General features: G+C 39.8%; 1 protein-coding gene across 7 annotated transcripts in view; it reads left to right on the top strand.

Annotated features, from left to right (window-relative positions):
• POU2F1 (POU class 2 homeobox 1) overlaps positions 1–11,810 on the top strand; it is a 256,011-nt gene that overhangs the window by 212,040 nt on the left and 32,161 nt on the right. The window lies entirely within an intron of this gene.

Genomic DNA, 11,810 nt, shown 5'->3' on the forward strand with positions numbered 1-11,810 from the left:
TGAGAAATGCCATTAAATTGTCAACTAAGCCTCTAACTAAAGATAGGTATTGCTTTTTAAAAATGTTATATTTGAAAAATTGAACTTCAGAAAAGATCAGGAATAATTGATTTTATCAAAAAGAGTATCTTACCAAAAGATTTCTTAAAATCCTTTTTTTCTATCCCACTTCCAAACTGTTTCCAAAGTTATCTTTCAAAAACAAAAAAAAAAAATTTTTTTCAGGAATTTTTTTCTTCTGCATGAAAACCTTCATTAGCTGCTGCTTTTTTTTATTCAGGAAAAGATCTAAATTCATCATAAATTCATAAAAAGTTCTTTCCAGTCTCAACCTGATCTCCCACAACCCTTTTTGCCACCCCACCCTCAGCACACAGAAGGCTCCATCTCTACCTTTGTAAATATCCCCATAGCTGAAATGTCGTCCACCCCAGCTATAGTTCTTTCTGCTATTGATAAAGCTACTCTAGCTTATATATCACTTTGTCTTGGAAGTATTTTCTAGCTTCTCCAAGACGCTACTCATTTCCACCTACTTGTGTTATCCGAACAATGATATTTTTACACATCTGTTTTCTCACTAGACTCTGCATTTCTCAAAAGATGAGTATTCTTTTTGTATTTTCAGTGCCTCACCCTCAACTGTAAAATGAATACGTAAGATTTTTTCCTTTGCTCTCTTTTATTTAGTGTATTTGTCAAATATGTTTAAATCACTTAGCATTGATGTCAGAAGTTTTTAGTGATTCATAATGCATAAGACATGCTCTCATTATTTACCAGGTTGATTATGTGGTAGTCATTGGGTGGATTTCTGATATTTCACAGTCAAACTGTAATTTAACCTAGAGTTGGGGACTTTGTTTTTTTTTTCACATATGTTTGAAGTTCATAACATCTCTGGCTCTGTGACATAACCTTGATATAAAAATTGAATGGGCTTTTAAAGAGGTTCATAAATGACAGCCCCCATCAGTCCCTACGTCATCAAGGATATTTGTGAATGTCTTAGGAGTCTGCAGATTTTAGGTTAAGAACCTCTGAGCATGTATAAATATTCTGTACTTCACCATAATAAGCAAATTGTTGATAATCAAACATTGTTCTAGACACCAAGGGTGTAGACATGAAGTTTCTGCCTCTGAGGAGCTTACTGTCTGAACTATCATCATCTGATAAATTATGAACTAAGCTTTGTCTTTCCAACAAAGTATAAGTCCTATTTTGTTAAGTCTAAAGATACCTATCTTTTGCAGCAATATTCCTAACTGTTCCTAATGGTTCAGACATTAAGAACAGTAGTGTGTTAGTTAGGGTTCTCTAGAGAAACAGAATCAACAGGGAACACTCGAAATATAAAATTCATTAAAGTGTCTTACATGACCACGGGAACACAGAGTCCAATACCACAGGGCAGGCTGTGAAGCCAACAATTCTGATGGAGGGTCTGGACAAACTCCACAGTAGAAGCTCGCCAGCCAAAGCAGGAAGAGCCTGTCTTTTCTGAATCCTTAAAAGGCTTTCAGTGATTAGATTGAGCATCACTCATTGTAGAAGACACTCCCCTTGGCTGATTACAGATGGAATCAGCTGTGGATGTAGCTGACGTGATCATGATTTAATTCTGTGAAATGTCCTCATTACAACAGACAGGCCAGTACTTGCCAAACCGGAAGAACAGGTGCCACCACTTGGCCAAGTTGACACATGAAGCTGACCATGACAGTCCACCCCTTGTCAACTTGACAGCTATATATATCACCTTAAACAATACCTAATTTCTAAATAAAAAACAATAAAACACATTTTTTTTCTTTCACCTAACAATACTCAACTGTCCTGCATACAACTGGAAATACATTAACTCTCTCCAGAATAGGGTGCAAGTCCTTGGGTAATATTCATTCTTAAACTTGATATCTTACAACTTAAACAGTATAATAGGAACAACATAGCATCACAGTCCTCATTTCTGTAACTGATCACATGGTCGTAGTTCATATTTATCACTACCTTCTTCTACTACCCATTCCATGTTCCCTTTACCCTCAGCAAGCACTTCAGCTGGCCGTCGTTCTTTGCCTGGTGGGGTGACTCAAACCTTCATTCCTGAAGTTTCAGACCCACTGGTAGACCTGCCTGGATTGGGCTATTGCAGTTTTCCTTTCATTTTAATCACAGGGCATGGTAGTACTAAAAGGTGCGCTAGGGGATCTCCTCTATTCCAAGAAAACTCTTCTTTACCTGCATTGTATAGTTGCAGTCCTATTTCCTCCTGATAGTCAGGATCAGTCACCCCAGACAATAATGCAGTCCCCTTCTTGGCGTGTTGATCCAGGGGCATGAGTAGCCAAAAGTGACCAGGCGTCAGTCTTAGATTCCAGTTCAATGGAATCATTGTTGTTTCTCCTGGTGGAAGCACTCCCCTTTTTGGAACTAAAACCTGTAGACCAGCAGAGCGCAGGGTTGCAGGGACAGGAAGTAAACATTTTCCTAGTGGGATCACTAGGGGTAATGGTGAGTGGTGCCACTCCCATTTCTACCCCTTGGTTCCTGGACCCATGGATCCTGGCTGGCTGTGGGAGAAATAGCACCATACAGCAGACTCTGATTCAGAGCATATACACCTTCCTGGAGAAACATTACCCCAGCCTTTCAAGGTATTGTCACCTAGTTGGCACCATAATTGAGTTTTCTAAAGGCCATTCCACCATTCTATCAATCCAGCTGCTTCTGGATGATGGGGAACATGGTAAGACCAGAGAATTTCATGAGCAGCCCATTCCTGCACTTCATTTGCTGTGACGTGTGTTCCTTGATCAGAAGCAATGCTATATGAACTACCATGACAACGGATAAGGCATTCTGTAAGCCCACAGATGATAGTTTTGGCAGAAGCATTGCATGCAGGGAAAGCAAAGCCATATCCGGAGTATATGTCTATTCCACTTAGAACAAATTGCTGCCCCTTCCATGAAGGAAGTGGTCCAATGTAATCACCCTGTCACCATGCAACTGGCTGGTCACCTCGGGGAATGGTGCCATTTTGGGGGCTGAGTGTGGGTCTCTGCTGCTGGCAGAATGGGCACTCAGCAGTGGCTGTAAACAAGTCAGCCTTGGTGAGTGGAAGTCCATGTTGCTGAGCCCATGCATAACCTCCATCCCTACCACATGACCACTTTGTTCATGAGCCCATTGGACAATGACAGGAGTTACTGGGAAAAGAGCCTGACTGGTATCCACAGAACGGGTCATGTTATCCACTTGATTATTAAAACCTTCCTCTGCTGAAGTCACCCTCTGGTGCACATTCACATGGGACACAAATATGTTAAGATAAGCCCACTAAGAAAGCTCTATCCACATACTTCTTCCCCAGACCTTTTTGTTACCTGTTTTCTAATTATGGTCTTTCCAAGTCCCTGACCATCCAGCCAAATCATTAGCAACAGTCCGTAAGTCAGTATACAAATGCACCTCTGGCCAGTTTTCCTTCCAAGCAAAATGAACAACCAGGTGCACTGCTTGAAGTTCTTCCCACTGGGAGGATTTCCCCTCACCCTTCAAGGACACCCCAGAAAGGGGTTGTAATGCTGCAGTTGTCCACTTTTGGGTGGTACCTGCATATCGTGCTGAACCATCTGTAAACCAGGCCTGAGTTTTGTCTTCCTCAGTCAATTCACTGTAAGGAACTCCCCAAGAGGCCATAGCTCTGGTCTGGGAAAGAGAAGATAATGTGGCAGGAGTGGACACCATGGACATTTGTGCCACTTCTTCATGTAACTTACTTGTGCCTTCAGGACCTGCTCTGGCCCTATCTCATATATACCATCTCCATTTTACAATAGAGTGCTGCTGTGCACGCCCAACTTTATGGCTTGATGGGTCAGACAACATCCAGCTCATGATAGGCAACTCAGGTCTCATGGTAACTTGGTGGCCCATGGCTAAGCGTTCAGTCTACTAAGGCCCAGTAGCAGGCCAAAAGCTGTTTCTCAAGAGGAGAGTAGTTATCTGCAGTGGATGGCAAGAATTTGCTCCAAAATCCTAGGGATCTATGTTGTGATTCTCCTATAGGGGCCTGCCAAAGGCTCCAGACAGCAACTCTATTTGCTACTGACACTTCCAGCACCATTGAATCTGCTGGGTCATACGGCCCAAGTGGCAGAGCAGCTTGTACAGCAGCCTGGACCTATCACAGAGCCTCCTCTTGTTCAGGTCCCCACTCAAAATTAGCAGCTTTTCTGGTCACTCGATAAATGGGCCAGAGTAGCAGACCCAAATGAGGGATATGTTGTTGCCAAAATCCAAAGAGACCAACTAGGCATTGTGCCTCTTCTTTTGATCATTGGAGGAGCCAGATGCAGCAACTTCTCCTTCACCTTAGAAGGGATATCTCGACATCCTCCACACCACTGGGCACCTAGAAATTTCACTGAGGTGGAAGACCCCTGTATTTTTGTTGGATTTATCTCCCATCCTCTGACACGCAAATGCCTTACCAGTAAATCTAGAGTAGTTGCTACTTCTTGCTCACCAGGTCCAATCAACATGATAGCATCAATATAATGGACCAATGTGATGTCTTGTGGGAGGGAGAAACAATCAAGGTCCCTGTGGACAAAATTATGACATAGGGCTGGAGAGTTGATATACCCCTGTGAAAGTATATTGCTGACCTTGCCAGCTGAAAGCAAACTGTTTCTGGTGGTCCTTACTAATAACTATTGAGAAAAAGCATTTGACAGATCAATAGCTGCATGCCAGGTACCAGGGGATGTATTGATTTGCTCAAGCAATGATACCACATCTGGAACAGCAGCTGCAATTAGAATTACCACCTGGTTGAGCTTACAAAAATAATCCACTGTCATCCTCCAAGACCCATCTGTTTTCTGCACAGGCCACATAGGAGAGTTGAATGGGGATGTGGTAGGAATCACCACTCTTGCATCCTTCAAGTCCTTAAGAGTGGCAGTAATCTCTGCAGTCCCTCCAGGCATCTGGAATTGCTTTTGATTTACAATTTTGCTAGGTAGGGGCAGTTCTAGTGGCTTCCACTTGGCCTTTCCCACCATAATAGCCCTCACTGCACGAGTTAGAGAACCAATGTGAGGATTCTGCCAGTTGCTCAGTATGTCTATACCAATTATACATTCTGGAATTGGGGAAATAACTACAGAATGGGTCCAGGGGCCCACTGGACCCACTGTGAGACGGACCTGAGCTAAAACTCCACTGATTACCTGGCCTCCATAAGCTCCCACTCTGACTGGTGGACCAGAGTGATGTTTTGGGTCCCCTGGAATTAATGTCACTTCTGAACGAGTGTCTAATAATCCCCAAAATATCTGATCATTTCCTTTTCCCCAATGCACAGTTACCCTGGTAAAATGCTGTCGGTCTCCTTGGGGAAAGCTTGGAGGAAGATTAACAGTATAAATTTGTGGCAGTGTAACAGGTTTTTCCCCCAAAGGGACCTGGCCTCCCCTTTATTCAAGGGGCTCAGGGTCTGTAAACTGTTTCAAGTCTGGAAATTGATTAAGGGGCCATGACTCTGTGTTTTTGTAATTCAGGTTAGACTTCTGTTCACTTGACCTATAACCCTTTTGTTTATACAGCTCAAACAAGAATTTAGTAGACTGCCCTTCTATTGTATTTCTAGGTACCCTATGATTTACTAGCCAATGCCACAAATCTCTGCAAGTCATATAAATTTGACTCCTGCTTTGAGTTTGCTGTCTATTATAATAGCTACGTCTACTCTGTCTTTGGCAATTAAGTGCTGCCACCTGGCTTCTGCCAACTTGGGATCCAGTCATCCCCATTGTGTATAAGGATTCCAGCTCAGTGACAGCAGTTTCTACAGTAATATCTGACCTACAGAGAAGTGCAACTACAGAGCCTTTCAGGATGATGGTGCTAGTCTCACAAATTTATTTCTCACTGTTCTGGTAAAAGGTGCATCCTCCGGACATTCCTGGGGTATAAGAGCAGGCTTTGCATAAATACATTCTAACATTCCACTCTCTCTAAGCCTCTGGATCCCCTCATCTACACTGTACCAGGGCAGATCTGGCATTTCAACCTCAGGTAATGTCGGCCACCTTTTGATCCATGTTTCAACCAACCACCCAAACAAACGGTTAATACCTTTTCTAATCCCTCTAGCTGTAACATTGAATCTCTGCTTAGTGGGCCCATATCAATAAATTCAGCCTGATCCAGCCTTATATTCCTCCCACCATTATCCCACATCCTTAAAATCCATTGCCACACATATTCCCCTCATTTCTGTCTATATAAATTGGAAAACTCACATAGTTCTTTTGAAGTATAACGTACCTCCTCATGTGTGATACTTTGTACCTCACCTTTAGGGGCCTGTTGGGACTTTAGTCTAGTTATAGGTCTGGAAGAAATGAGGGGTGGTGGGGGTGGGTCATGAAAAGAATTAGAAATATCTTCCAAGCCATTTGCTTCAGGGCCTTCATTTGCAGTTTCATATAGTGAAACAGGATTAATCACTCTAGGGCTAATCCATTCAGAAGGAGGTTGGGTGGCCAACTCAAGGCAGGCTGGAGGTGGGGTGGCTATATCTTCAGGGCAGACTATTAGAGGGTTATCTAGAGAAGACTCAGCATAGCCTAGGGTTTCAACCTTGCTGCCAACATCATTATTCATCCATATGTCACCATCCCATTTTTCAGGGTCCCACTCCTTTCCAATCAATGTCCTCACTTTAACAGCAGACATCATGCAACATTCAGATTTCTATTTACATTGTAAAGTTGCTACTCTAATGATAAGATTCTGAGTCTGATCTTCAGAGATCTCAAGTCTGTGGCTACAGGAAATAAGATTTTCCTTCAGAATACTCATAGAAACGTCTACATCTGTCAGACAGCGCTTAAGCTTCTCGTTTGAAGCCTTAAGCCCATCCCTTTCACTCCTTAATGTAGCCAGTGTATCTAACAACAACCAGCCAACATCTCTATACCTCTTATTTCCACAAAATTCTGTAAAGGTGTCAAAAACATTATCGCCCAGAGCCTACCTTCGTACAAGCGAAGCATTAGGAGAATCGAATGGTGATATTTTGACTCTCACTTTTGCCAACTCACTGCATGAATTGGGAGTGTCATTCTGATTATGGGAATCAGAGTCCTTAGTGCGTTTGAGTCCAGTCAGAGTAGAAAACCATTAATAAAACCCATTTTTAAGATTCTGTTTCTTAAGAACCACTTCTGGTACCAAGATGTATTAGTTAGGGTTCTCTAGAGAAACAGAATCAACAGGGAACATTTGCAAATATAAAATTTATAAAAGTGTCTCGGGGCTGTGGGAATGCAGAGTTCAAAATCCTCAGGGCAGGCTGTGAAGCCGGCGATTCTGATGGAGGAACTCCACAGGAGAGGCTCACCAGCCGAAGCAGGAATGGAACCTGTCTCTTCTGAATCCTTAAAAGGCTTCCAGTATTAGATTAAGCATCACTCACTGCAGAAGACACTCCCCTTGGCTGATTACACATGGAATCAGCTGTGGATGCAGCTGATGTGCTCATGATCTAATTCTATGAAATGTCTTCATCGCAACAGACAGGCCAGCACTTGCCCAACCAGACAAACGGGTACCACCACTTGGCCCAGTTGACACATGAACCTGACCATGGCAAGTAGCTTCACTAATGTCCTATACTGTGGGAAAAATCTGAAATGGAAGTTAAATTTAGGGAGATATGCATACTCAAAACTAGCTAAAAATTTTATCGGTTTTTTATTATCCTAATTGACCAATCACTATTTCTTGAATTCATTCATTCACCCTACTTTTGTGAATTATGACTTTTCTGAAATGTTGGTAACGTTTTTGGAATGAAATTTTTTAATTATTAAGAAATTTAGCATTATAGGAAATTCAAATAGGAAAAACATAATTACAACTAGTACAATTTTTACTTTCCCTTTTAATCTTCTTAATATTGTATTCTTAATATTGAATATAAATATTCAAATATGTGTAAGTATAATGGTATATATACCATTTATAGTTTTTTTCACTGAACAGTTTAAAAGGATCTTCCCCTGTTGTTGCAGTTTTGTATTTCTGCTTGTGATTTGCCCTCAATAATTGACTGAATGGTTATACTATAATTTCATTAACATTTCCCTTTGGTGCCATCATGGTTGACTTCTGTTTAGTCACCAAAGTAGATGGTGCCTTAGTAGATGACCAGCCATTGCAGTTGGAGCCCTGAAGATCCTGCATCACAGGAAATCAGTCAGTCTATAAGCCTTATAACTGGTCTTGCTTGTTCACTATTGTATCCCTAGTGTTTAACATACTATCTAAAATGTAAGATACCCAGTAATTCATTGTTGAACAAAGGAAGTTTTCACTGTTTTAAATAATGCTGTAATGAACACCCCTGTACATACAACTTGTTCTTAAGATTTTATTTTTGATATCATTTCAGACACAAATATTGTGTGACTAGTACAAAAGGTATCCAAAGTCCCTTCCCTCAGACTCTCCAGATATTCAAATCTTATTATATTTGCTTGCTTGCTCTCTCTCCCCTTTTCCTCTTTTTCCTTATGTGTAACTGTTTTCTGAACTGTTTTAATAGTAAGTTGCAGATATGCCCCCATCCAGAGTACAGTTATCAAAAAAAAAGTAACTACCACTGACTTAATATTAATGTCTAGTAAACAGACCACATTCAGATTTCACCAGTTGTACCAATATTATCCTTTATAATCTTTCCCATTCCTTTCATGTGTTTTTTTTAACATATGAACAGAGAAATGTATATTTTCTACTTATGCTTTTTTTTTTTTTTTTTTACATTAAATGTAGCATACTCTAGGTATTCTTTTACTTAAAATGTCCTGGAAAATCATACCACATAATTGCATAGAGGTCTTTCTTATTCTGTTTTATTGTTACAGAGTATTTCTTTTGTGAATGTACCACAATTTATTCAACACTGTTTCTGTTGTATGGACATTTAGGTTGTTTCTAGTATTTTCGTGATTATAAACTATACTATAGTAATACTTTTTGTATTATTGGAAGTGTATCTTCAGGGTAAATTTCTATAATTGTGATTCCTGGTGTTCTAGTTTGCTAGCTGCTGGAATGCAAAATACCAGAAACGGAATGACTTTTAAAAAGGGAAATTTTATAAGTTGCTAGTTTACAGTTTTAAGGCCGAGATAATGTCACAGTTAAAATAAGTCTACAGAAATGTCCAATCAAAGACATCCAGAGAAAGATACCTTGGTTCAAGAAGGCCAGTGAAATTCAGGGTTTCTCTCTCATCTGGAAGGGCACATGGTAAACACAGTCAGGGTTCCTTTCTCATCTGGAAGGGCACATGGTGAACATGGCATCATCTGCTACCTTCTTCTCCTGGCTTCCTGTTTCAGCGAAGCCCCCCAGGAGGCATTTTCCTTCTTCATCTCCAAAGGTCACTAGCTGGTAAACTCTTTGCTTCTCGTGGCTATGTTGTTCACTGCTCTCTCAGAAATCTCTCACTTTCTCCAAAATGTTTCCTTTTTTATAGTACTCCAGAAACTTATCAAGACCTACCCAAATCGGTGGAAGCATGTCGTCACCTAATCCAGTTTAGCAACCACTTTTGATTAAATCACATCTCTGGGGAGATGATTTAATTACAGTTTCAAGCATGCTATGCTGAATAGGGATTAGAAAAAATGGCTGCCTTTACAAAATGGGATTCAGATTAGAACATGCCTTTTCTAGGGTATATACATCATTTCAAACCAGCACACCTTGGTCAAAATTTATCTAATTTTGTTGGATAATCCCTAATTCCCCTTTAAAATGATTATATTGATTTGCATTCCCACTTATTATATACAAAAGGGCCTGTTTTCTCTACAGCCTCCTCAGTAGAGTGTGTTGTTACACTTTTTAATTTTTGCCATTCTGACATGTGAAAAACTATTTCACTGTATTTTTAATTTACATTTTTCTTATCATTAGTAAAGTTGCACATCTTTTCATATATTTACGGGTTATTTTTCATCTTTTATATCAGATAAAAATCAATGTTGTTTCAAGCTGACAGATAAGTGTTGCACTGGCTCGAAATTCCAGTATGATGGAAATGGTGAGAGCAGACATCTTTGCCTTGTTCCCAACTCTATTAGTATTTTCCTGCGAAGTAAATGACCACAAACCTAGTAATTTTAAATACTCGCTTATTACATCACAGTTTTATAGGTTAGAAATTTGGGCGTGAGTTACCTGCTGAGGCTTCATCAAGACGCTGTCTCATCTGAGAATCTAGATCCTCTTCCAGATTCATTAGTTGGCAGAATTCAGCTCCTTGTGGTTGTAGGACTATGGTCCCCATTTTCTTGCTGGTTGTCTGTTGAATCACTCCAACTCTAGAGACTGCCCTCAGGTTCTAGCCTCGTGGCCTTCTCACAACATAGTAGCTTAATTCTTCAAAGCCAGCAGGAACATCACTCTCCAGTCAGCCATTCCGGAGTAGTAGTAACATAATCAAGCCCATCACCTTTGTCATATAATAGCACCTAATCGAGGAGTGACCATCCTGTCATATTCATAGGTCCCCCCCACACTCAAGAGAAAGGGATTATACAGTATGTGTATACTGGGTGGGGGTATGGGGACAGGAGGAATTTTAAGGTCCATCTTAGAACTCTTCCTCCACACCATCTATAAGAAAAGTGTGCAGCTTTTCATGAGTAAGTATGATATTAGCTGTAAGTTTTTCATGGGCACCGTTTTACAAGTTCAGAAAGTACCCTTTTCTTGTTTAGCAAGAGCTTCTATCATGAAGGGGTAATTAATTTTGTCAGATAATTTTATGCACCATTGAAGTAATCATATGGTTTCGTTTTTCTCTAGTATTTTATTAATGTGGTAAATTATATTGATTTTTCATATTTTATCCCAACGCGCATTCCTGGGATTAAACTCCATTCACTCATGGTGTGTTATTGTTTTTATATATTGCTGGATTTAGTTTGTTTATTTTTTTATTAAAGAATTTTTCACCTGTGTTCATGAGGAATATTAATTTAGGGTTTTCTTCTTAAGTTTGTCTGGTTTTGGTATGTGAGTAGTGCTGGCCTTCTAAAAATGAGTAGTTTTAGTAGTTTTAGAATATATAGTCACTACAGAAAATTTAATTGTACTTCCATATATTAGCAACAAACAATTGGAAAATGAAATTTTAAAAATACAATAGCATCAGGATGTTGGGGAGAAAAAGAAAACAATACAATAGCATCAATCTAATACTAATTCTTCGAAACTATATATATAAGACCTGTATACTGAAAACCACAAAAGATTGCTAAGAGAAATTGTGAAAGACTTCAATAAACAGAGGTATGTGTCATTCTTATAGAAAGACCCAATATTTTTAATATGTTCATTTCCCTACAAGTTGATCTATAGATTCAGTGCAATCCCAGTCAAAACCCTAACCAGCTCTTTTGTAGAAATTGACTAGCTGATTCCAAAATTTGTATGGAAATACAAAGGACCTAGAGTCGCCAAAATAATTTTGAAAAAAAAAACAAAAGCAAGTTGAAGGATTTTGATTACCTAATTTGAAGATTTATAACTGTTAAATTCTAGAAAACAAGCCAGTGTTGTAGGAATGTAAGGATAGACGTGCAGAAAAGAAACCAGAATGGCAAATCCAGAAATAGACCTAACACAAAATGTGTCAAAAATGCCAAGGTAATTCAGTGGGGATCTCAGTAAATTGTTAGAACAACTGGGTAGCTGTATGAAAAGAAAAA

Source organism: Tamandua tetradactyla, chromosome 4, assembly GCF_023851605.1.
Source record: "Tamandua tetradactyla isolate mTamTet1 chromosome 4, mTamTet1.pri, whole genome shotgun sequence".
In the NCBI taxonomy this organism is placed as follows: Eukaryota; Metazoa; Chordata; class Mammalia; order Pilosa; family Myrmecophagidae; genus Tamandua; species Tamandua tetradactyla.